Source organism: Molossus molossus, unplaced genomic scaffold (assembly GCF_014108415.1).
Source record: "Molossus molossus isolate mMolMol1 unplaced genomic scaffold, mMolMol1.p scaffold_m16_p_3, whole genome shotgun sequence".
Taxonomy (NCBI): Eukaryota; Metazoa; Chordata; class Mammalia; order Chiroptera; family Molossidae; genus Molossus; species Molossus molossus.
In genome coordinates, this window is record NW_023425366.1 from 49,218,834 (window position 1) to 49,246,687 (window position 27,854).

Sequence of the window (27,854 nt, forward strand, 5' to 3'; positions counted from 1 at the left end):
GTGCTTTTGAAAATGGCAAGTCTAGGACACTAGAGCTACAAAACACAGTGACAGGAGGGTGGGCACTCCCGACCTGGGCTCTTGCCTCTCATCCCAGCTCTCTTTCTAGAATTCTTCTCTGCGCTCTGCCACAGGGATCAGGAAGGTACCTAGCCCCGAGCCCAATAAGTGATACTCCTACCCCAGTTCTCAGTTTCATCATCTGTCACCTTCTGGGATGCTATAAGCAATATATAAATAGTTGCATGGACAATATAAAAAGCCCTAAGAAAGTTAAACAGCCTCATTGAGTACATTTTATGTGCCTTGCATCAGAATGCCCTTTAACTATCGATTAGTTTGGCAGGGCTTTGATGTTCATAGTGCCAAAGAAAATTTCAGCTAGCAGAGGTCAAATGGTCACGTGCTCTGTTTAAGCAGCCCTTTCTTCTGTGTTACTAACATTAACCAAAATTAGCTAGTTAAAGATTTGTTGACTGGTCACATTTGCAAAGTGCAGTTGTTCTCACTTAGAGTCTTAAAATAAAACTTGAGATGGGATGCAAACCTATTTAACTTTAGATGAGTGTTTTCCACCTCTGGTTTCCTCATCTACGAAATGGGGATGATTCCAGCCCTCTAGATAAAATGGTGATTTGCCAATCAAATGCAGTTATAGAGGGAAATACTTTGAAAAGTGTAAATGATATATAAGCTTATATTACATCTATATAAAACCAAAGCCAAACAAATTATGGCTCCCTCATGAGAAGTTATTTATAGCTTTACTTTATTATTGCTGCAAACATACACATGGGAACCCGTGGATGCGACCAGGCGGTGCCACGCCAGCTCCTACGGCTTGGGTGTTAATTTAGCACTTCTGCATTTAATAATGTGGAGCCAATTCGCAAGGGGAGGAAAGTCTTGGGCCCGTTGTGTAAGCAAAGGCTGATGAGTGGCCATGTTCTGGGAGGAATTTTGGTTCTGAACTAGAGGTTGCAAAAAATAAAACACAAACAAAATACCTCAAAAAACCCACTGTTTTCCTTTCCTTCTGTTGTTTAGTTGGAGAATAAAGACACTCGAAAAAGAGCATGAGTGAGGCATTTTTATTAGACCTCGAATGCCCCTTTCGGGAAAAACCACCCAAAGAGGTTTTGTGAGTACTTTTTTCATATTGGGGATATATACATTTAAACAGTTTGTAAATATTTGTCTCACTCTTTCATTGAGAAATAAAGTTTCTTCAAAGCCAGTGACAAAAAGACCTTCCTCTCTTGGACTGGTTGGTCCAGAGGTGATGGCAGGGTAAAGAACTGTTTTTGCTTATTCCATCTGGATTTGGGTTCATGTTCAATTATGACAGTAATACAATATCTTATTAGTTGATTCTTCATACTAGAAATATTTTGGGTTAAGTATGCATCAACTGTCCTGGAGTCTTGAGTTGTGGTTCCTCTTTGGGAAGGACCTGGCTCTTTAACACTGAAAAAAAAATCTCACTTCTGGGTCTTCTGGAGGGAGGGCACACAGCATTCCTACTGCAGAAGACGGGGACTTTGTTTAATTAGCACATGATTGCCATAGGTCACAGTAGATAGAGCCACTGTGTAAATGTCCTTTTGCCGTTGGAAAAAATGAAGCTTACCAGGTTTATCCAACTATCTAAGCAGACTCTGTAGCATTTGATGACCCTATTACAGGGACTATCTGGGAATTTTCCTCAGCTATAGAAAGACCTGTTTGTATAATTTGGTTTGGGGTTCTGGAGTTTGATAATAATGAAGATGATAACCATTTGTCAATTGCTTTCCCTTTGTTCGGCTCTATGCTTGTTATTTTTGATTTTTACAACCACTTCATCATCTCTGTTTTATAGATGAGGAAGCTAAGGAGATATGAGAGGTTAAACAACCTGCTCTAGGTCCAGCAGTTTATTGATCCCTGGTCTGTAGAACTTCTTTCTCTCTTCACTTTCCCCTGGTGTCACTCAGAAGGCTTAGAGGGGAAAATCCAGCTTGTTCACATGTAAAAGACACCAGAAGAGCTTATGCTCTAATAAACTGATCTGAAAAGTGTTCACGGCCTCTACATTTCCCTATTTGACTTTATAGTGAAACTAAGTGCCTTGTCTTTTACACTTGTCACAGGTACTTGTGTTTGAGGACCTGGTATACATAGCTTGTCATCCTAAATCTTTCCAGGATGAAAATATAAATTAAAAAAATCTTTTTTCATAGAGTCTAATATGCTATCTTGTTGGTCCAGAGTGCCCTTCGAGTTCATGGCTATTTCTTAGAGAAAAATCTTCAGACTAGGCACAGTACTCCGGACCCAGAACCTGACCTCTCAATGCCTGGGCTCTGTTCCCAGCAGCCTGTTTGCATTTTAAATGTGTTGTATTTTAAACTTGAAGGTGACTTCTCATTTAGTCACTCCCAAGAATTTTCTGTTTGCTTTTGTTCTGTCCCTCCCACTCTGCACTTATTCTTTATTGACCTTGATTCTGTCTCTTGGGCCTTCTTAGTTTCCAGTGGCATCCCAGGGGTGGGCAGGGGCCATGCCCCTCCCTCCTCCACTCCCCGGGCCTGGCCAGGGTGCAGACAACAGCGGGTGCATTTTCTGCAGAAAAACACTTAAAATCTATTTTAGTTAGTCTGGTCTTACTCTCACCATGCACTAGAAATTCTAAACAAAATCTGTTAGTGTTACTTCTGCCCAAAAAATATTCTTCTATTGGTATAAGTTCTAAATCACTGGAGCAGTCATTGTTGTATGTTAATATCTATGTAAGCTTCAAATTAGTGCATTTTAATGACTTGCCCTTCAATAAACATTGTGTTCAACATGGAATTTAATTAATGCGACTCCCAGTTTTATTTATATTTATTTATTTATTTATTTATTTATTTATTTATTTATTTATTTATTTATTTTTATTAGTTTTATCCTCACTGAGTGTATGCTTACTGATTTTAGAGGGAAGGAGAAAGAGAGAGAGAGAGCGAGAGCGAGAGAGAGAGAGAAACATTGATCAGCTACCTCCTGTACCTGCCCTGACCGGGAATTGAACCTACAACCCAGGTATGTTCCCTTATCAGGAATTGAACCCACAACCTTCTGTTACGTGATCACACTCCAACCAACTGAACCACCTGACCAGGGCACAACTTCCAGTTTTATAGTTGGTCCCCAACATGTGCTGCACAAGTTTGTTGTGAGAGTAAATTCACAAAGATTTGTCATTGTTCAAGCTTGCTTCAGGCCCAGTTTGTGTGTCCAGTCTCTGTAGTACTACTTAACAGTACATTTAAACAGTAGATATGAAGTCAGCAATGATAGCAGCATGTTGGTAAAAACCAAGAAACAAAACTTGGATTTAATTTAATTTACTTTAATTGTGCCATTCTGTGTGATACCTGGAGTTTTTGTGTTTAAAATATAAAGCAGTGAAACAGATTAAGAGCTGTGAGTGTTCATATTTTTGTTTCATAAGTGAAAAATGTATATTTGAAATATTTTATTGAATTTAAATAATATCTTTCAAATTGAAATTTTAAGTGGCCTTGGAACTAAAAGATGAAGGAATAAAGTTACATGACTGCACAACTTAGTTGCCTCCGTTGTGTCTTTTGAAAACATTTAAGAGTTTAATTTTTGTTTGCTATTATTTTTTGTCGGTATGATCATATATGTGTAGTTGCGTAAAATAAGATTTTCACTGCATTTTTAAATGTACTGCAATTTTTATTCATTTAATTTATTTTCTATATTACATTTTTCACTGCATTTTTTGAGTCATTATTGTGCATATAAAAATTATTACTGAACATTTTGTTGTATAGAAGGGGGGGTATTAAATGACCTGCTTTGGGTATGAAATATACTAGGTATGTCACTGCCAGGGTCACTCCAAATGCTGCTCTGGTAACTTCCCATCATGCGTTATCTGCAAAATTAGTGAGAATCTGGGTTATAGAGAAGCATTTAAACCAGCAGGTCCTGAGTGACCTTTTGTGGAATTCTTCCTGTGGTCTGTGCTATGCTCCCTATGGCTCAGGTTTTCCCATTTCTCTGGGTTACTGTAGTGGCTTCCTGACTGCAGACCCTGTGTGCAGGTTCCCCCCACCTGTCTGCATCCTCCTGCCTCCCTTTACTCACACTGTGCATCCTCCACTCTGCTCTCAGAGTGAAGTTCTAAAATACAAACCTGAGCATGTCGGGTTTCTGCTTAGAATCCTTCACTAGTCCTCATGACCTTTGATGGCCTGGCTCCTGTAGCCCTCTCTGACCCTTCCCTCCTGCCCAGCAGAGCTCCTGGAGCTCCCCAGACACGCCTTGCTTTTCTGCCTTTGCCCTTTCCACTCTGCTCACCATTCTTTTCTCTCTACTCCCCTGTTCTCTAAAAAACTTGGGCAACTCCTATTTTTCCTAGAGTCTGGGTTGTTCCCATTGTCCTGTGTGTTCTGTAAGGACCCACATCTATCCTATCCTGGCACTTTCTGCTACATGTTGTCACTACTGGTACCTGTGTTGTCTGTGATCCCCTCATGAGAGCACAGGCTCCTAGCACCTAGCCTGGTGTCTAGTGCAAACTGGAGGCTCTCAATAAATACTGCATGAATGGATAGACTGACAGCCAGATTCCAGCCAGCTGAGTTACAGTGTATGCGAAAGGGTCTGTGATCTGGGACCGTTTTCTAGCTTAGCATCCCAAATCTAGCTGGTCATTAGAACTACTTGGTGGGGTGGGGGTTCGAAGTACAATTTCCTGGGCACTGACACCACTGAAATTAGAATGTTTGGCATATCGAATCTATGAATCTGTATTAAATTCCACTGGTATACATTTTTTGCCTAGAAAACTTTTTATGAAAGTCATGGTTAATTATTGCTATTGCTGTATCTCTATTCATGAACTTGCTGCTTCATCCAAGTAAGATTTTAGTACTCTAGCAGAGTCCCTTCTGTATGAGAAAACTTGTTTATCCTTTTGCAGTTTACAGAGGACTCCTATTTAACATCTCATTTAATCCTCGACAATTCTGGTAGGTAGGAAGGTGGGTCAGATTTCATTATAAAGGTGAGGAAACTGTAGCTCAGAGATGTTAAGCAACTTGTTCAGTCTCATGTTGTTTTTAAAAAGGTATTTACATAACTAGGTTATTAGGGTTCCCAATCACTGGAATTTTTCAAAATTCAGAGTGATGGAATTGGTTCTCAGGTTGTTTCCTAAAAAATTGGCAAAATAAACATGCAACTTCTGCAAAAATGGCATATTCCAATGGATTCGAGCACTGACCTCTTAATCTCATTTTGACTAATTTTAATTTTGAACAAAACTTAAAATGGTAATTGTAATATCTTTGTGTGATCCTTCCTCAGAAAACATGGTAATGTACTACAGAACATGAAGGATCCTAAGTCACTTGGATTTGCTATTATTACCAATTACAACTTAATGTAGAGGTTAAGTAAGAGTCATTTTGAACAAAAGTTTGGCCTTGAATCCTTATAATAGCTTTAACTCCTTTTTGTTCTCCATTTTCCCCTAAAAAACGTGTGCATTTGTGTTTCCTTGCTTATTTTTCTGAGAAGAGCCTGGAGCGTCTCAGCAGTATCTTACATTCCTATGATTTTGATTTATTTTCCCCTCTCTTCCTTTTCCCTCCTCCATCCTCCTAGCACTTACTGTCCCGTTTGGGTCATCGGTGACTGTGGACACTGGGTACATACATGCTCACCTGGAATCTGCATCCTTTTCCTGGTACCATATTTAAGCATTGGGCAAGGGGCAGCTTAATGACATGACTGGCATGAACCCCGGCATCTCAGACTCAGTGTGTTTGAAACTGAGCCTGTCAGTTCCTTACCTCACTCAAAATGCCTCCTCCTGCCTAGTTGCTGGCATCCTCCTCTAAGCTCAAGGACAGAGAGTCTGGTTTTACTTCTCCCTCTTCTTTATTCCCTAGGGGTGACTCTACCTTCTGAATAGGCCTTAAATGTATCACATCATCTCCACACTGCTTTGCTGCAGGTCTGACTCTGATCATACCTTGTCTGGAGTGTGACTGTTCCCTCCCTTTGATTTGGCCTCCTGAAAATCTGTTTTCTGTGTTGACACCAAAGTGATGCATGAGAAAACGGAATTGATTCCTCCTTGGATAGGATATTCAGTAGCTCCTCATTCCTACATGAAAAAAGTTCAAGGTTCTCAACCCCTCATTCAAGACGGTGCAGCATTTGACTGGCCTGTGTCTCTTCACCAGTTGGTGTTGCCTATCTCCAAGTGTGTGCTCCTGTGTGAGAACTCACCGAGCACACCCTGCAGACCCCCGCCTCCTTGTCTTGGCTCTCTTGTCTCCTTTGCCCCAAACACCCTCCGTTTTGGCTCTTGGTCTTTATGACTAATACACCACTCTCACCTGGCAAACTCCTGCTCTTTAGGAGATCTTTAAAGGTATGATCTCCTTTAGGAGATGTCTTATTGCCTTTCTGTGTTAGTGAGAATATAGTTGAGGTACTTCAAAGAGACTTAAACAAATGATTAAATAAGACAAGAATTTCTCTTATGTAAAAGTCTAAGCTGGAGAGTAGGGCGGCTCGTTCTGAGGTCATCTAAGGACCATGTTCCATAGGGCATCATCTTTATTGGCATAATCGCAGCTGGCTCACCGCCACTCATCTGCGTCCAGCCGGTAAGAACAGGAAAATAAATCATGGAGAATCAGACATTGTGTGCATTGCTTCTGTCCACATCGCCTTAGCCAAAAGTTCATCATATGCCCACCCCTAATTTCAGAGGAGGCTGGGTAATAGTCCTTAGCTCAGCACTAATATAATGTGAGCCACATGTGTAATTTAAAAATTTCATAACCATGTTAAAAAAAAATAAAAGGAACAGGTGAAAATAACCTAGTCTATATAACCAACCTAGTATATCTAAAATGTTATTGTTTCAGCATGTAGGACTAGCCACATTTCAAGTGTTCGGTGGCCACAGGCAGCGAATGGCTACCACCCCTACCACTAAAATGAAGGGGAGAATGGATATCTGGGGTCAGCTAGTAGTCAGTCTCTGCTCCCCTATTCTAATTTGATGCTAGTGCTTGGTATTACCCATGGCATGGTGTGCGTATAATTATCTGTTTAGTCTGTCGTTGCCATTGGATTGAGCATTTTAAGGGTGAAAGATGAGTTTTCCTTTCTCCAGATCTGAGTCTAGTATTTGGCAACTTGTCATTACCTGATCTGTTAAGTAAGTGAATAAAGTGAATGGGAGTTTCATTTTTCATTTAACTCCTCAATTGTTTTCATTTTTTCTAGACGAATGCCTATGATTTTCCTCACCAATATGAATAACCCTCTTTCTTGTGCATCTCAAGTTATATTGCTCTTGGGATGAATTTACTTCGTTTTTCTTGGGGGATAAGTTTGCTGTGAATTCACATCAAGAGATGCATTTGGGCCCGGCCGGTGTTGCTCAGTGGTTGAGCATCAACCCCTGCACCAAGAGGTCACTGGTTTGATTCCTGGTCAGGGCACATGCCCAGGTTGTGGGCCTGATCTCCAGTGGGGGGCATGCAGGAGGTGGCCAATTGATGTTCTCTCTCTCATCAATGTTTCTATCTCTCTCTCCCTCTCCCTTCTTCTCTCTCTCTGATATCAATAAAAAAGAAGATGAAGAAAAAAAGAGATGCTTTTGGTTCGTATCCACATGCTGATATAATGACAGGTTCTCTGCTTCTACGAATGATGATTTAGAAAATATGTCCACTGTCCAGAAAATTCATTTTCCTTGAAACAGGGAATCTTCCATCAAGGGTGCCTCGGCACCGAGAGGGAAGGATGGAGCTGTTGCCGTGACACTCCGTGCATTGGGAGTTCCTGTTCAGTGCTTGGGGAAATATGCCATTTCCAGGAAATATTATAAATAATATTTGCTGCTAGAAGACAGAGGCCGAGGATAATATTTTCATGTGAAAAAGTCAACAAGTGAGCGAAACTTATTAATGCTTCCTAGAATCGAATGAAACACGAATGCAGCTTCTCACTAAATGAGATGGTGGACTGAATGTTCCATAAACAAGTTAAATTCTAGATGTCACTGGCTGCTCCTCTCAGACCAGCCTGTCCGGCATCTCTCAGTCAGTGGCTGCAGGAACGTCTTTCCTGGGCCGGCCCTGTGGCCGGCATGGCTCTTCTCCCTTGAGGATGGAAGGCAGTGAGAGGAGGGGTCAGTGCACAGGACTGTGTCTCTCCGCTTTTCATTAAGAACATTCCGCGCCCATTAGCCCCTCTCTCAGCCCCGTGCTCCCTGCCTCTCCTCCCTATCCTAGGAGTGGCTCGGGATGAGTATTCTAGGCTGGTCATTCTTTGGGGGGGAGAATCTCATTTCAGTCAGGCAGGGGCATCCTTCAGGAAAATAACATTTGTAGCAGCAGTAATCTCTGCTGCCATCACGATAATGACATTACAGTGCGTGCATGTGCCAGGCTCTTGCTCAGGGCTCTGTGTGTTACTCATTTATCCTTTTACCAACCTTATGAAATAGCATTATTATGACCTTCATTTTATAGGTGAGGAAGCAGGCTTAGACTAAGCGACTTGCCTCGAGTCAGAAGCTTATAAATTGCTAAACTAGGTTGACACCCATATCTGAATGTAAATCATGGGCCTTTAACAATTATATGGTCCTCCCTCCTAAATATCACGTATTTGGCTTCTGTTCTATTTGATATGTTTTTGGTGGTGGTGGGGTTGGAGCAGAGAGGATGGGGTGAGAGGGGCCCAGGAACACCTGATCTACAATAGAAAGAGTTGAGGGGGTTTGGATGAGGTTTTTGGAACAAGGATGATTTGTTGGTAGAGCAAGGAGGAGCCAGAAATATGAGACTCACATTCTGAGTATTGGGTGAGTTTTCATTGTAAACCTCTATGATTGAGGAGCTGTAGCCACACAGCAGTTCAGTCCTCTTGTTTTATTGACCAGGAAACTGGAGCTCAGAGACTTGAAATTACTTGCCAGAGGGCATGCTTTTAGTGAATAAAATAAGGGAGAATAGGGCACTTGAACTACTTCTTCTGATTCCAAATGAATTTTATTTAGTTACAGTGTTTTAGTACTACCTTTTAGAACTTTGTAACCAACCTTTGTTTGTTATTTCTATTATGTGTTTCTATTTGTTACCAATAGAAAAAGTGCCTGGAAAATATAAGAAGGGAATGTGTGCTTGCTTGAGGAATAATAGGGTAATGAGAAGCTGTGATAGAAATCTGTTTCTCAGCTGCCTAAGGAGTGCAGGTGAAGGAAGGGGCCGACACAGAGGATGGTGGCAGGGAAGGAACTGTAGGTGGGTCCCTGGGTCCCTTTGCAGTTAAGGGAGTGTGTATGTGTGTGTCAGAGACGACCGATGCAGGGTCCTCAGAGTTCCTCCCTTTCCACCCTTCTGTAGTCCTCCCACAGGCCCTGTTTCTCAACGAATTTGGCTGTCTCGGCTTTCATGTCTTATGGAGGGAGACATGTCTAATCTTACCACCAGGGTTGTCGCAGGTAGAAGTATGTTTTTGGAATTCTACCTGGGAACTCTGATTGTCCTATAACAACATGGGTAAACATGGTGCTTAGGGCGATACCCAGAGGTCGGTGTTTGAGGTAAAAGGGTGTTGTGGGCTGAATGTCTGGCCCCCATGGCATGTGGGGTGGTTTCAGAGCTGCACACAACCCACTTACAAGCCTTGAATCTGGCCCATTCATAACCTGAGGTTGAAATTACCTGTATACTTAGGGTTCTGAGCTCCCCAAATGAAAGCCTTGTCTGTGAAAATGTTGCTTAATAATTAGCACATGGAGGAGTTAATAGACACTCTGAAATGCTACAACTCAGGGAGACCAAAATACTTTTGAAAAACAAATATTCAAGACAGTTAAGTTTAATATGTTTAGAAGAGTCAAGATGAGCACTTGAATGGGGTAAGCTCAGCCCTGGCCTGCTCACATAATCTGGGGCTTTGACAGTCTGCTGAGCTTGGGCCCAAGAAGGAGAAGGAAAATGCTCTTGGCATTATGGTCCAGATAATGAGACCTGAATGAGATGAAGGCGAGTTTAATACCCAGCTAGACCACTTTTTTTTTTTTTTTTAAGCTGGTGGCCATGGATCCTCATTTTTTCCACCTCATCTTTAAAATGGGGGAAAATAACACTTCATGGATTATTGTGCAGAATAAATGATTAACATGATAAGAGGCAACTCAGCTTTTCAATTGGTAGGACTAGAGGGAGAGCCATTGCACTAGAAGGTGGGATCTTGTCTTGAAAGCACATACATTGTTTACTTATGTTGTGTTATTTGGGGGAAGCTGGCATGTTAAAGGTCGCCCAGGATGTCCTCGGGGCTGTCACTGTGTGAAGCGCTAGCAGACAGGGTCAGGTGTAAGGAAACCTGCCACCATGGTAATGTAATGGAGATCACAGAGTATATGCAGTAAACATCCTTAGTTTTCACTTTTTATACTGTGAATGTTTTTATCATCACATATCCTTCGAAAAATCATTATTTTCAGTGACTGCGTAAAATTCTTTTAATATTGTACTATTCTTCATGTGCGACTTTCAGAATTGTTTCCAACATTTTCCTTATTTCAGTGTGTGGAGTTCATCTTTGTCTATATTTAGGCTGAATTTCTGCAAGCAAAGAAGAAATTTTATGTTTGTGCTATGGTTGTGAATTGAAAGTCTGAGTTGGGGCTTCAGTAGGTATTGGTCGTGTGGCATTGGAAGCCATCTGCGACTCCTGGATGGCAGCAGGGCATAAGCCACGGGCAGACAGGGAGACTGGGGGCCTGGAGGCCATAAGGCAGGGGTGGTGCAGATATGGCCAAGTCCAGGAACCACACCACACACAACCAGTCCTGAAAATGGCAGAGAAACAGCACAAGAAACCCCGATCACAAAGATATGGCTCTCTTAAGGGGGTAGACCCCGAGTTCCTGAGGAACATGCACTTTGCCAGGAAGCACAACAGGAAGGACCCGAAGAAGATGCAGCAACAGTGCCAAGGCCATGAGCGCACGTGCCGAGCCTACCAAGGCCTTCGTAGAGCCCAACGAGGCCCAATTCAAGATCCCAAAGGGCGGCCGCTGCACTCAATCAACTTGTCTACATCACTCACCGCGAGCTTGGGACATGTGCTTGTGCCTACATCATCAAGAGTCACAGGCTCTGCCAGCCAAAGGGCAAGGCCAGGGCTCAAAGCAAGCCCCAAGCTGTGGCTAAAGCTCTGGTTGTGGCTCAGGTTCCTAGAGGTGTCCAGGTCCCATGAAGGCTCCAGAGTAGAGGCCTCTGCCTGGCGATGTGAGGGCAGAAGGACTGGTGTGAGTCCTGGACTGCTGTCTGCATGGGGCTGGTGTCCTCCTGTGCTGTTTGTACACCTAAACCTGAGGCAGAACCTATCAGAGCAAAACAGAAAACAATGTGAGTTGGAATCAGGTGCTTCAACCACCCCAGTCCCAGCTTCCTATGCTCCCTAGTCATTGCCCTGCTTGTTCTCGAGCCTGTAAGACCTGGGAATCTGCTCTACTCATATTAGTTCCATTGGCATCCATCTCAGAATAGGTGCTTGTGAAAGGTTTAACAGAAATGAGCTGAGGATACAAGTTTTGGTGCACAAAGAGGTTTGAGAACCTCCAGTCCATGCTTCTCTTCTGTTACACTATTCTGAAGTTTTGGGGAATGGAGAGTGGGCATAAAAAAGATATTATCTTTTCTCTCAAGAAGCTAATTATGTAGTTGAGACAACACTAGAAGAAAGGAAAAGTTAGAATTTAGTAAAAATTATATGAATTGGAAATCTGGTTAGAAGTTCAAATCTAGGAGAGATAATCTTTATTGCTGGAGTGATGAAAGGTGTAGTGGATCAGGTAGAGGTGGGTTTTAGGATTTGCTCATTATCTACCATTTAGGTAGGTAGAGGGGTGAGAGAGGGGTGCTTTGGGCAGAAGAGCCAGAAGTAATTGTAGGAGTGGGTCTGAATGTGGACCACAAGAGGCACAGTGTGAAAATATTGGGGAGCAGAAGGAAATGCAATTAACCAGGTAGTGTGGGGCCCAATAAAGGCGGTTGTAAGCCAAACAGTTCCAAAGAGGCATAATAAGCCATAAAGAGTCTGTAGGTTCATGAGTGACAGAGGAAAGTGGTTGAACTGGAAATTCAGAGGTGGTGTCAGAAATCTCTTTGAGAAGGTCACTTGTAAGTACACAAGTACTTGGTAATAATACTATTTTGCATATCTGATGTCCTTAAAAGTTTCCACAAATGTCATTGAATTCCTACATGTCCAGAAGTGGGCAATGGTTATTGGCCCCCTTTTCCAGAAAATGGAGCTGCCAAGTGGGTGAGTGACATAGGAACCCAAATCTCCTTCCTCTTGGCCCACTGGTTTTCCAGTGGTGTGTCAGGGTGCAAGGGACATGTCTTCCAGAAACTTAGGCCTTAATTGGGGGAACTGTTTCTTGAAAAGAAAAGGATGGTGACCGGGTGTTGCTGATATGCACCAAGTGTTTTGCCTACACTTGATTCTATCACCCTAACAGTCTTGTAACTACATTTTACAGATCAGGTTTGAAGAGGGTCAGTAACGGAGCGGGAGCCCTCATCCAGGTGTGCATGCCTCTTGGCTGCCTTGGTTCTTTCCAGTATCTTGACACTTAGCCACGTTGCAGCTACTTCTGTTTCCTGCTTTGCTCAGGAATGCAATAGGGTGGATTTTCTAGGTGCTTATGTATACAAAACTAAATTATTTTGGAATGAGTTTAGCTAGAGTGGGTGTCTTGGCTTAATATTACACTGTATTTTATGAAGGTGAGTGTGTATATTAAGAGAAAATATGAGGAATGTCAAAAAGCTAGTTAGGAAAAGTGTAGAATTTTTATCTCTTTTAGGCCTCTGGGGACATATTCTTGTACTTCTTCTCCCCCTCCTCTTTAACCTTCGGATAGAGACTCGAGTCATAAGATACCAAGTGAGTGGAACTCTGCTTATGTCTCTAGTCCCCCTTGTATACAGCTCTAGAGAAGGAACTTCAAATCCTGCACCTAGTTTGACATGTTCTCTGTCCTCAGTGCTTGTGGTGGAATGTGTCTCTCTGTCTTTCCTTTTAGTCTCATTAACTTGTATTCATACCTTCAAGACTCCGCATGCCCAGCTCCTGGACCGGGTGTGGTGTCCCTGCCCTGTGCTTGCTTCCAGCAAGGTGGCACGGGGTGGAAGTGTACATGCAGCATTGGGGGTGGAGTGCGGGGAGGGGCATACTGAGTAGGCCACCCTGGGTAGAATGGTTGGTTTGTAAAGGGAGCTGTATGAAATAAGTGGGGAGTGCCTCAGCCCTCGTTCTTGGGTGCTAATAACAGAAGCAGACTTTGATGCCTAAATATGACTAACTACTACCATGTCATTAATTGCTTAAGGTTGGACCCCTGCTTACACACCCTAACTGTGTAACACCCCTGTCCCCCTCCTCCCCACTACACTGGGACAGAGAGAGGGATGATGAATTCCTATTGGCTTCTGTAAGGACAGTGGGATTCTACTTCCTATCACAGGGGTGAGGGTGTGGAGGGGAGGTGGTTCCCCAGAGGAGGACATCCAGGTGCAAAAGGAAAAAAAAGGAAGGGTGCCCGACAACCAGATCTATAAACGTCTGCTCTAGAGGAGAAAGAAGTGTTGTACGAGGTACTGAGAGGGACTCCCGCACAGCAGCTTTGAATGGCAGGTACAGAAACTAGACTTTCCTTCTAGGCAGTGGGGAGCCACTGAGGAGTTTAGAGTAGGTGAAGGGGGCTGCACCCCAGAGCAGTGTTTTAAAAAGATGAATCTTTTGGTCATGGGCCCCATGGACTGGAGAGAGCTGGGCTGAAAGGAGAGAGACCGGTTGGGAGATTAGTGTCAGTGTGCAGTCAACACAGAACTGAGCTTCTGGAATTTACATGAGTCATTAGGGATTAGAACTTGCTGACCTTGGGCAAGTTGTCAGACTTCCCTTGCCTCAGGTGCCCGCAGCCAGGTGGTTATGCTGGCCTACTTGGGAGACAGGGTGGGGATAAACTCATCAAAAGCTTTGGTCCAGATTTAGGTTCATCATGGTCATTTTTAGCTTGTAGCTTATTTCCACTCTTTGTCTAATACTTTTCTAGGCACCATTCACGTTTCTTTGTCTGAAATGAAAAGTTGAGGGAACTGTGTGTGAAAACCTGATGTTCACAGTAATTGGAGCACATCCTTGCTTTGTCGGGGAGAGATGTCACCTCCAGATTGTGTGTTCACCTGGTCGCTGGCACATTCTGAGCCAGGAATGGGACAAAGTGAAAGGTTGTTTGAATACTGATGTAAAATCACAGTAGGCAGGGAAAACCATCTATTTGGAGTATGAACAGAATATATACAGTGGCCCATTCACGTCTATGTTAATTGTGCCCATTTGAGTGGAGCTGGGCAGCATTTAGAAAATAAGGAAAAACACCTTCAACAAAGCTCTTTTCACGGGCGGCTCCTGATTCTATGGCTCATAGACAGAGGTTTGTATCTTCTGCTGGAGTCTTGTCATGCTTCTAGCAACAACTAGGACTTTGGCCTCACTATAGTTCACATGTCAACACGTTTAATCCCCAAGTGGAGTATTTTTCATTGTCTTTTCTTTTTAATGATTTTTGATCCTTTTTAATATTGCATTTTTATCAAGAGAGATTGTTTCTAGGTATCTTCACATGGAATTGTACTTTACAACGAGCATCCACACAAGATCTCATTTTGTATCTTTGGGCCCACGCAGGATGAATTCTGATCTCACAGTCTAATTTTCAGTGGGGTTTGTAAGAAGAGATATGGTTCTGTCTGGACTCAAAAACTCAGAAATAGAGTTTCATTGTCTGTTTATTTGAGTGGCTCGTAGTGTTTTATACACATTAATTCATTAATCCTCCCAAAAGCCCTGTGTGTAGGCAGTGGAAAATATTTTTTCCCTGCTGCAGTATTTACACACTGAGAAACCAAGTCATGAGGCACAGGCAGGGCGGGGCCTGTGGCTGGGAGCCAGGGGTAACTGGGGCTGCCTAGTTCTTAGTCTTGTCCTCTCCATTGACCATTAGGGCACTCAAACTCATTTTCCTTTGGGAAATAATTATGCTTTCCAAGGGAAATAGCCCTGTAGACCAAATTCTACCTAGGGAACAGAACTGGAAGAAGGAAGAGTTTGGAGCAGTTTTATCACAAAATGGTTGATGGGGTTTCATTTTCTACATGACTGATACCACTCCCCATCTCTGTTAATGGCAATTCCATCCTTAGCTCAGGCTTCAAACTTGGGAGGCATCCTCTCTCTCCCATCCTATGTTCAGTTTGTCAGGAATCCTATTGGCTCTACCTTCAGAATACGTTTGGAGTCCAGTTACTGCTCGCAGCCTCTCTAGCTACCACCCTGTTCTAGCCACCACCCTGTTCTAGCCCACCATCATCTCTTGCCTGGATTATTGCAGTTTCTCCAAAAGCTCCCTGCGCTGCCCTTGGCCCCTCTCAGTCAGCCTGAAGCATAGTAGCTGGAATGACACTGTGAGTATTTATGTCACTTGGAACCTTCCAATGACCCCTCTTCATTCTGAGAAGAGGAAACAAAGCCCACATGATGACCTACAAGGCGATATATGACCAGGCCCTCTGTTCTTCTCTGTCCTCATATTTTATGCCTCTCCTTTTCACTCATTCCGCCTCCTTGCTGTTCCTTGATCATGCCCACATATGTTCTCACCTTGCTTCAGGGCTTCCCACTCTACTTCGACTACCTGAGATTCTTAGCCCAGACGTCAGCCTGGCTTTCTCTTGTATCTTTTTTGTTGTTGTTAATCCTCACCCAAGAATAATTTTTCTATTGAGATGGGTATGGATATAGATATGGATATAGGGGTGTGTGTGTGTATGTATGTTTTTTTTAGAGAGAATGGAAAGAGGAGTGGGGAGAGAGAGAATTGGAGAAACATCGATGTGGGAGAGATACATCAATTGGTTGCTTCCTGCAAGCACCCCAACTGGGGCTGGGGATCGAAACAGCAACCCAGGTACCTGCTCTTGACTGGGAGTCAAACCCATGACCCTTTGGTGCATGGGCTGACTCTTTTAACTACTGAGCAACACCAGCCAGGTCTCTCCTGTATATGTTGTCTTTGCTCAAATGTTACAACATAGTCTTCCTTGACCACTGTATTTAAAATTGGACCCCACCTCTTACTTCTACCACTCTTTCCTCTTTTGTTCCATTTTCTATATAGCACATATCACTTTCAGATATATGATCATATTTTCCTTTTTGTCTAAATAAATTGTACTGTAAGTTTCAGAGGAACTGGGATTTTGTTTGTTTGTTTGATTATACATATGCGGCTGCACTTACAGTGGGGTTACATCCCAATAAACCCATCATTAGTTGGAAATATCATATGTCAAAAATACATTTAATATACCTAACCTACCAAACATCATAGCTTAGTCTAGCCTACCTTAAGCATGCTCAGAACATACATTGGCCTAGAGTTGGGCAAAATCGTCTTGCTGCCATTGTCCAGCATCACAGGAGAGTATCATATTACATATCACTAGCCCAGGAAAATGTCGAAATTTAAAATTTGAAGTCTGGTTTCTGCTCAATGTGTATAACTTTGCACCATTGTTAAGCTGAAAAACCATTAAGTTGAACCATCATAAGTTGGGCACCATCTATATTTCCCCAGCACATACTATCCTGGTGCCCAATAGATGCTCAAATATTATTAAATGAATGTGCGGTGTTTTCAGAACATTCACATTTGCCTTCCAGTCCTAGTTGAAAAAATATGCTGATTGGGCTTAGTCTCCTAATTAAATTTTGGGATGTATGGGGCACAGCAGAGGATGCAAGAGGAATAATTTCGGTGGGGAGATAAGACAAATACATGAAACAATGAGCAAAACGTGCTGAAATATATAATTGAAGGTTAGATTGTAGAATAAAAAAATGTAGGGGAGATCATTGGGAATATGGTGGGAGGGAGGGTCTTAGAATTTGATATTGAGTGTTAGTACTATAGGTGTTGTGCCTGCTGGATTCCATTTGGTCCACACAACTGTGTTGTGAGACAAAAGAGGTAGCCCCAGGTCATAGAATTAGTAGGTCTTTGAGCCAAGAGTCACAGATTATCTCTTAATTTTCTTTCTTTGCTATTTAACCTGTCCAGTGAAGTTTCAAGCACTATACCTTTTATCTTCAGAGGTTCCATTTGGTTCTTTGTCATGTTGGCCTGGTCTTTGAAGATAGTATCCTGATCCTTTCTTATGTTTCCAGTTGTTTTTAAAACATCTTTATTTAAACATACTTGTATTACAGAATATTTGGTGAGTCTATTGGAAGTTCCGAGGCTCTAATTTTGCTGTGTGAACTGTTTTTCTGGTGATGGGTAGTTTTGTCAAGTGTTTGATAACTTTGACTTGTGAGCCTATGACCAATAAGATGAAAAGTGGGAGTCTTGTAATTCCGAGGTAACCAAATCTGAGTTAATCATGACCAGTCTAGACTGTTTTGTGTATTAATTTTTCAGTTGAAGATTTCCAGGGAACATTTCTCCCCCTCACTAAAGGCTTAGGCTGAGACAAAAAGTCCCTTGTCTTTTCCTAGTGATCATGTTTTTCTATTACTTGACTAAAGGTGTGGCCCTTTGGGATATTGCCTTATGCAGAGTTTCAGTTCTAATTCCCTACCACACATGGATTCATGACTCTGTTTTTTGCCCTCAGTGTCCATTAAACCCAATTTTCTGGGCTGAAACCAGCAAAATTCTTCAGGGAAAAGATTCTCAGTAGGATGTCACTACATCTTTTGATTAAGTCTCAATTTTCTGACTCTCGGAAAGCTCCCTTATTCTCTTGGGAGGGTTCAACTACATGTTTAAATTAATTCTTAAATTACTTAAGTGTCTAGCTAATCCTTTGAACAATAGGGTCCTCAGATCTCTCAATCCAACATATAGACAGTAAAGAAGTTCATTTAAAAGAACTTCTCTTTTAAAAGAAGTTCATTTAAAAATTTAAGTTAACTTGTCTTTGTTAAGTCATCTTACAAGTCTACCCTGCCCATCCCCAGTGGATAGTGCTTTTCCTATGTTCTCTGCTAGCACTCGGGACTTCTCTCTACGCTAATGTTTGTTACATGGTGTTGACTGTTTAATTGGCTGTTCAGTAAATCACTCAATTATTATAATTGAGTTTTCTAGACACATTTTACACCTGGGAAGTATTGGTGTTTCACTAAATGCTAAATGAATGCTTATTTACAATGAGGATTTCCCCACAAACATGTAATCTAAATTGTTAGTCCACATGCCTAGATAGGTCTGTGATTTATTCAGGCAGATACACACACACACACTCAGGGAACTGGGTATTTTTTTATAATTTGGCTAATAGACAAGCTTGCCCCAAACGGCGTGTCCTGCATTCCTTCTGTGTTCCCATTAGTTTGTGTTTTGAATCAAGGCACTCTCTGTTGGTAGCGAAAATTGGGACTTGATATCCATTGTTACTTTAACCTGTATTATATCACTCAATGAACTCTCTCCTAGTAGAGAATAGGAATATAAAGAGGTAGAAGACATGAGAGGTAAAAGTTTGTTAGGCATTTGTGTGTGTGCATGTATGTGTGTATGTTGGGAGTGGGGTTGAGATGAACTAAAGTTAGTCCTGTCGATCAGTCCTAATGTAAAGTATCGGTTAAGCGCTAACCATATATTTAGCATTATCTTAGTCTGCTCAGGCTGCTATGACAACATGCTACAGACTGGCTGGCTTATGAACAACAGAAATTTACTTCTCATAGTTGTGAAGTCCAAGATCAGGGCGCCAACATGGTCAGGTGAGGGCCTTCTTCCAGGATGCAAACTTCCATATGGTGGAGGGGGCCGGGGAACTCTGCAGGGTATTTTTTTATTAAGATACTAATACTACTTATGGGGGTTCTACCCTCATGACGTAAGCACCTCCCAAAGGCCCTACCTCCTAATGCTGTCACCTTGAGGGTTAGTGTTTCAACATATGAATTTTGGAGTAGGGACACAGACTATAGCAGTTATGTATACACCTGTATATTCTGTTGCTGCTAATGATAATTTTTCTGATTGAATTTCTTTTCTGGAGCAGGTAGAGAGTAGTTTTGTTTATGGCATGTGAGGATCTGCCTTGATTTGGCCTTTATGGCCTTCAGTTCTGCAAAGTGTAGCATTTATTTCCTAGTTCCTTTGTTAATAGTGTATTTTTTCAAACGGTTGAGCTCAGTTTTGCTTTAGGAAACATTGTTACACAAGAGCCATAGAAAACATGATCTGAGAAGAGGACTTTTAGTTTTCCTGAGGACTTAAGTAAATACTGCAAAGATGGAAAAGGCCCAAGTTCTACCTGCCTCGCAACAGGCATTGCATTTTTTGGAGCACATCCAATTTTTAGCTTGTCCAAGTTCAGATTGCCTAGAAAGACAGAGCCTTATTCTTTGGTCTCTCTTGGTGAGGAATATCAACAAGGAACTTATACACCATAATATGAAATTGTTCACGCCAATGGAATCTCTGCAGATTCAGATATCAAAATAATTTTTACAATATTTTAAAAATATTGCATTAAGATGAGTGTTCTATATTAATTTTTTTAATCAAAAATGAATAGTAATATATTATGAAGTATGAGTTGGGTTATCAAATTGTAATAGAAACGAAAATATTTAGGAATTCTAATGATATAAAAAATGTATATGCTAATTTCCTGGGAAATTGCATCAAAGACAGTATTTTTTAGTTAATTGGTATGACTTTCTTGAATGTAGAAACTATCCTGTGAAGAATCCCTCATTTGGAGGAGACTTTTGGAGGCCAGCTAGCCTTTCTCTTTGAAAAAAAGACACACCCAAGCCATCAGAAGCAAAATTAAAATCTGTTCAAACTTCAGCGAAGGACACGGGGCAGTTCTTCAGTGTTTGGGACTGTCTCTGTTATAGCTCACTGAACAGTCCTGGGTGCTGAGCACCGGGATCTGTTCTCCCCAGCCTCTACACCCCATTTCTTTACCAATCCTGTGAGCATGCTTAGGTCCTTGTCGACATAAAGGCAGGCAAAACACAAACCCTTTTATTTTTTTTCAGAAATACCCTTCTCTTTATTTATGTTTTTTTTTTATTAGTCTTCAATGTACAGCATAGTAGTTAGATAATTTACAAAGTGATTTCCCCCGATAATTCATGTGCCCACCTGCACCACACATAGTTATTACAATATTATTGATTATATTCCCTGTCTGTACTTTACATCTCCATACCTATTTTGTAAATGCCAATTCGTATTTCTTAATCTCTTCACCTCTTTCACTCAGACTCCCAAATCCTCTCCCATCTGACAACCATCAGTTTGTTCTCTGTATCTAAGAGTCTGTTTCTGTTTTTTATTTTATTTTAAATAATTTTTAAATACTCACCCTAGGATATATTTTTATTGATTTATTTTTTTAGAGAGACAAACAGGAGGGGGGAGAGAGATTGATGTGAGAGAAAAACATCAATCAGTTGCCTCCCATATATACCCTGACTGGGGATTGAACCTTCAACCTAGGTATATGGCCTGACCAGGAATCAAACCCTCAACCTTTTGGTGTGTGAGATGACATTCCAACCAACTGAGCCACCTGGCCAGGGCTGTTTGTTTATTTTGTTTTTTAGATTCCACATATAAGTGAAATCATGGTATTTGTCTTTCTCTGGCTGACTTATTTCACCTTAGCACAATACCCTCTTGTTGCAAATGTAAGATTTTATTTTTTCTTTAAAAGAAAAATCCCCCGCCTGGCCAGTGTGGCTCACTGGGTGAGCATTGACCCATATACCAGGAGGTCTCTGGTTCGATTCCCTGTCAGGGCACATGGCCAGGTTGTGGGCCAGATCCCCAGGGGGTGGCATGCAGGAGGCAGCCAGTCAGTGTTCTCCCTCATCGATGTTTCTATCTCTCTCTTCTTCTTCCTCCAAAAGTCAATAAAGAAAAAAATTTAAGACTTCCGGTCAAGATGGCGGGTAGGTAAATGCGGTATCATGTCCTCCCACAACCACATCAAAGTTACAATGAAACTACAGAACAACCATCATTCAAAACCGCCTGAAATCAAGCTGAATGGAAGTCCTACAACTACGGAATTAAAGCAGCAGCCACATCCAGACTGGTAGGAGGGGGGAGGGGACGGGCTGGTCCCACACCCACGTGTGGCGGATAAAAATCAGGAGGACACCTGTCTGGGAAGGTCCTTCCTGAGGACTGAGGGGTCCTGGTCCCACACCAGGTGCCCCGCTCAGGGTTCCAGTGCCAGGAAGAGAATCCCCATAACTTTTGGCTGGAAAAACCAGCGGGAACTGAGGCTCAGGGAGGCTGAGGCGGCTGGAGCCCCAGGCAGCTCCTTAAAGGGCCCGCCCACGGACTTATCGGACTCTCTCCCTCTAAGCTTGGAGGGGAGGCAGCTCAAGGGGCACCAGAGACATACAGGGAAGAACTGAGCTGTTTGGCACTGGAGCGAGGGCTGGAGAGGGGGCTTTCTCGGGACAAACGTGCTGTCAGAGACCTTTGTTCCTTTGGTGAGCCCTTCCCTTGGGCGGCAGACAGTCACCATATCTGTGACTCCAGCAACCTGGCTCACACTGGTTGCCCCACCCTGGTGACTCCCTGAGGCCCCGTCCCACCCAACTTTCAGGCCCACCCAAGCTGTTGCCAGTTACTGAACCATAGGATTGGCCTGTCTTGGATCCTGCTTCAGGTTTTCCTAAATTCTTTCAAACAAGCAGCATCTGGTCTCAGATAGCCCCATACCTCTCGTTAAGTAATACACAGAAGCAAACACAAGAGGCAGCCAAAATGAGGAGACAAAGAAACAGGTCCCAAATGAAAGAACAGAACAAAACCCCAAGAAAAGAACTAAGCAAAATGGAGATAAGCAACCTAACAGATGCTGAGTTCAAAATACTGCTTATAAGGATGCTCAGTGAACTTAGTGAAGGCCTCAAGAGCATAAAAAAGGACCAGTCAGAAATGATGGATGTACAGTCAGAAATGAAGGAGGCATTAACTGAAATAAAGAATAATTTACACAGATTCAATAGTAGAGTACTATTGAATCCAAGAAGCAAACCATTGATTTGGAATATAAGGAAGCAAAAGATGCCCAATCAGAACAGCAAAAAGAAAAAAGAATACAAAAAAATGAGGATAGTGTAAGGAGCCTCTGGGACAACGTCAAGCATGTCAACATTCGCATCTTAGGGGTGCCAGAAGGAGGAGAGAGAGAACAAGAAATTGAAAAACTGTTTGAAACAATAATGGCAGAAAACCTCTCTAACTTGGTGAAGGAAACAGACATACAAGTCCAGGAAGCACAGAGAGTCCCAAACAAGATGAACCCCAAGAGGCCCACACCAAGACACATCATCATCAAAATGCAAAAGGCTCAAGACAAAGAGAGAATCTTAAAAGCAGCAAGAGAAAAGCAGTTAGTTACCTACAAGGGAGTTCCCATAAGGCTGTCAGCTGATTTCCCAAAAGAAACTTTGCAGGCCAGAAGGGAGTGGCAAGAAATATTCAGAGTGATGAAAAGCAAGAACCTACAACCAAGATTACTCTATCCTGCAAAGCTGTCATTTAGAATCGATGGCCATGTAAAGACTTTCCCAGACAAGAAAAAGTTAAAGGAGTTCATCACCACCAAACCGTTATTATACAAAATGATGAAGGGTTTTTTTGAAGAAAAATATAAAATATATGAACAGACAAAATGTCAATGAATACATATCTATCGACAATGGAATCTACAAACAAAATGAACAGGTAGAACAGAAACATTCTCATAGATACAGAGAACATTTTGTTGGTTGCCAGATGGGAGGGGGGTTGGGGGAATGGGTGAAAAAGGTGAAGAGATTAAGAAGTAGAAAGTTATTGCTAGACTGACATTAAAGTGAAAGGGGTTGGGGGGTGGGAAGAAATAAACCAAAGAACTTATTTGCATAACCAATGGACACAGACAATAGTGTGGGAAAAGGCAGGAGGGGGTCGGGAGTGGGGAGGAGGGGGTCAATGGGGGAAAATGAGGAACATCTGTAATACATTCAACAATAAAGATTTAAAAGAATAAAGAAAAAAATTTAAAAATAAGGAAAACCTCCTTAATTTTCTATTCATTGCACTTAAAATGCTAACCAGTAACTTCCTAATTTCCAAAGACCACAGCCTCTTCAGGGTCCTCATTCTTCTTGACTTCACTGCAGTCCTTTGTAAGCTCTAAGTATTGTGTATTATTGAACTATTATTTAAACTCTTGAATTGTTGCTAAACCGTTCATGTGTTTGGACTTGTCTCTGTAAACGTCTAGAGGGCATTATCTTACAGTTCCATGTGCTAACATTAATATTTAGGACAATGTTTTTCATAAATAATTTGTTGCAGATATTTTTTGAAACTCATTGCAGTGCTTTATTATTTATCCTATAGGAAAGTTCTTTTTTTGTTTTAATCTTGTATCCCAAATGCTGAATCTCATTTCTTTGTTTTGTATTTGATAGAAATTTGTGGATATTATTCTTAGCATATGTAGGTCACATTCGTTCAGATTACGGGAGGCTAGGAGTATAGCTGGATTTCATTCACAATAACAAAACAATTTTGATTCATTTTTCACCAGGAGACCATTCAAACACCAGTTCTCACTTGATTCCTTCCTTCAAGACACAGTTCATGATCCCTTTCCTCAGTGAAGTCTTTTCTGATGACGACAGCTACAAAAGTTTCTCCTTTTCCTAAACTTCTGCAGCATTTGCTGTTCAACAAGATTATCTCCACTTCTTACCTCCTGGTTACTGCTCCACCCACCCTCATAAGGCTGGTCCTTACACCCAAACGGCTGTGGCTGAAGGAGGCCAGCCAACCTCTCAAATCAAGGCTCCAGGGGTCCTTTTCAAGTCTTACCTTGCTTTGCTTCATTGATCCACAGAATTTGCTGCCTTGGCCATCTCTCTTGGGTTTTGCCACATTACTCTCCTTCCACATTTGTAACATAGCAATAGAGTCAGATGTTTGGGAGTGCGGGATTTGGAACCAGACTGAGTTTGAACCCTGGTTCAGCCACTTACTAGTTGTGTGACCTTGGGCAAGGTGCTCAACCGCTCTGCACCTCACTTTTTCTATTTGTAAAACGTGGATGATACTCTATATGGTTGTGAGGATTGGATGAGTTAAAATGCACTCAGAATATTGTTTGGTACAATAACTAGTGTTTAATAAATGTCAGCCCTGATTATTATTTCTCTATTAATGTTTTTGTGTGAGCTCTTCTTCCTCTGCCTTTCTCTTGGAGTTCTCCAAGTTTTTCTTGTACACCTTTTTGAATTTGTGTGCATCTACTCTCTACTCATCTAATTTACTCCCAGTGACTTTACTGTACCACATCATCAGAATCTTTCTCTCTAGCCAAGACCTCTTTCTTCAGCTCCAGATCTGGGTTTTTGACCTGCTTTGAATCAAACCTCAAACTCATTATGGATAATACTTGTTTTTTTTTTTTTCTTTTCTAGTCTATCTGTTTCTCCTTCCACTTTCCCCACCATTGTCAATGATACTAGCTACCTGGTTTCCCAAAGTAGGAACCAAGGAGTCACCCTGGATTCCTCCTGGTTCTTATCCCCTGCATCTAGTTCAACACCAAGGACTCTCTGTCTGTCCTTGAATCCCTTCAGTTTGTCTTTGCCCTCCCTGTGATGTTGCTTTCCATCAGGCTCTCCATGTCTTTCTCTGGAACTATAGCAGTGGTCTCTTACTTGGTTTCCATGACTTTGCCCTCTCTCTCTCCTTCCAATTCATCCTCCATCTGCTGCCACAGAGAGCTTTTTAAAACTCTGCTTAAGGCCACTCACTGACTTGAAGTTCACATTCCTTAGTATGACACCACTGGGGCAAAAGTATCTCTCCTTCTCCCCCCCTCCCAGTATCCCCCCCCCCCCACTTCTCAGTAGCCCTGGAGATGTTTGTAGCTCCAGGAATAACCCTTTCTTTTATGCTTCCATGCAGTTGTCTTTATTTCTTTTGCCTAAAGTGTCCTTTCATTTCATAGTCTACCTAGTGAACATCTATTGTCTACCTTGATGATTTTCAATAGGAATCTCCATTGGCATTTGGGGAGAACAATTCTTTGTGCAGGATGGATTAGGCATTACAGGACACTTAGCATCCATGGTTCCCAGGTGCTGAGTGCCCAGGGTCGTTCTCTTACCCTTCTGCTCTTTCCCCACCCCACCCACCCATTCATGTCAACACCAAAAACGATTCCCCATCCCCATCCCCATCTCCAATTGCCTTTCTGAGTAAGAATGCCTCCAATTAAACACAACCAGGTTCTTCTTCTTCTTTTTTTAAAAAAATGTTTTTATTGAATTTTTTTAGAGAGAGAAACATTGATGTGAGAGAGAAACATTGATCAGCTGTCTCCTGCACGTTCCCGACTGGGGATCGAGCCTGCAACCCAGGCATGTGCCCTGATTGGGAATTGAACTGGAACCTTTCAGTCCATGGGATGGCACTTAATCCACTGAGCCACACTGACTGGGCAAAACAACCATATTCATTAGGAGTTAGTTTAGGCCTCCTCTCCTACCTAGGGAGCCAAGGCCGATACCTAAGCTACTGACTTGATTGAAGTGTTTCTGCCTCTTTGTATTCATAGAACCCCACACGCATACTTTATATTCTCATTGTTTTCCTTTCTCACTGTGCTGGCAATTCCTTTAGGACAGGATTCATCTTTACATCTCCAGTTCCTAGGATATAATAGATACTCTATAAATATCAGTAGGATAAGCGAATGTTTCTATTATCTTTGGTATTTAGTTGTCTATTCCTTTAGCTTGTTTTTTATGTATTTCATATCTATATGCCCTTTTTTTTCCAAATAGAGTGATCGATACTTTAAGGGAGATACTTATGCTTTTTCTTAAAAAACAACCGCCCTGTCCTAAGCATACAAGAAGTTCTAACTAAATGTGCTAAACTAAATCAAACATTTAGAGACTAGTCATATCTCTAAGGTTAAAATTCATTTTTTCTATCTTTGCTTTAAGGGCATATTTGTAAATGTTAAAGCATTATTCTAGAATTTTTTAGGTTTTGCACATTAGATTTAAAAAAATTTTTTTTTACTTGTTTTTATTGATTTTAGAAGGAGAGGGAGAGAGAGGGAGAGAGAGATAGAAACATCAATGAAAGAAACATTGATCAGCTGCCTCCTGTATGCCCCCAATCCAGGAAAGAGCCCGAAACCCGGGCATGTGCCCATGCCTGGGAATTGAATCAGCAACCTCTTGGTGCATGGGGCGATGCTCAGTTCACTGAGCCACACCGGCTGGGCTAACATTAGTTTTATAGTCTAGAATTGGGTACACTAATCTGGCTATTCTAGTTAAAGAATGTCTTAATTTTTATGAGGGGGAGAGTACTTTTCTTTCCTACAGAGACTGTATAGAGCTTAGTTCGGTCTGGGGACAGGGCTGGGGTGGTGCACAGCCAGGTTTGTTGCCTGAAATACAGGTGAAAGCTATGAAGGAGGTGGTGGCTGTCTCCTCTTTAGATTTGTTAACTTCGAGGATTCCTCTCTGGCTAGAAACACTTCTGGGTATCAGGATAATTTCCCACATATCTGTTCTCCCAGCTACTCTCTCTGTCTCCACTTTCATCTCTCTCCAGTCTGTCTATTCAGCAGTCTTTGGGTGTGTTTCATGAAAAGGCAACCTTGGGTAAGTTATGGCCTCACTCCAAACCTTTCAGTGCTTTGCATTATCTCTAGGAGTTTTTCATCCAGAAAAATGTGATTTTCCTCTTGGATCTCAAAACCTTAAATGAAGCCCATGACTCCACAAAAGAAAACTCGTCTCATGGTTTAAAAGTTACTTTGTTTTCACCCGTAAATAATATTTCCTACCTTTTCTCCCTAGGGTGGGAAAAACTTACATTTCTTCCCTAGGGTGGTTCTGAATTATTTTAAAAATTCAAATTTGCTTCTAAGGATAAAGCCTTATTACCAGACAGAATAATCAAAACATGCCACAAGTTGGGAAAGAAATTCTAAACATGTTATAAGCAATGACAATATTATTGGAAAATACAGAGCAAGAGAGAGAGGGAAGAGGTTGAGAGAGAGAGAGAAACCACCTGTGGTAGCCACCACAAGAGAGAATTGTTTAGGAGACATAAATTCTAGCACATGATACTTTTAGTTGACAAATTTGAGATAATTGTAGATTCATATTTAGTTATAAGAAATAATAGAGATACTTTGTATCTCTGCGCAGTTTCTCCCAATGGTAACATTTTACAAAACTATAGTATACTATTCCTTAGAAGCAATGTCAATCAGTATTGACATTGATACAATGCACCCATCTTATTTAGGTTTCCCAGTACTACTTATATTCATCAGTACGCATGACTTTAATTTTGATACCATTTTGTCCTGTGTAGGTTCATGTATCCACCACCACAGCCAAGATACTGAGAACTTCTAAAATCACAAAAAACCCTCATATTGTCCTTTTTAAAAAATTTCTCTCCCTTCCAATACTCTTTTTAACTCTTGTCAACTTCTAATCTGTCCTGTTTCTATAATTAAAAAAAAAAATTAAAAATATTGTATAAATGGGATTATATAGTCTGTGACCAAAAGGATTTTTATCATTCAGCATAATTTTCTGAAGATTGATCCATGGCACGTGTATCAAGTTTGTGCCTGTTCATTGCAAAG

At 41.7% G+C, this 27,854-nt stretch overlaps 1 protein-coding gene and 1 pseudogene across 1 annotated transcript in view; both read left to right on the forward strand.

Annotated features, from left to right (window-relative positions):
• The window catches only part of ARHGEF28 (Rho guanine nucleotide exchange factor 28), a 292,956-nt gene that overhangs the window by 17,375 nt on the left and 247,727 nt on the right, over positions 1–27,854 (forward strand). The window lies entirely within an intron of this gene.
• On the forward strand, positions 10,857–11,304 carry LOC118642009 (annotated as a pseudogene).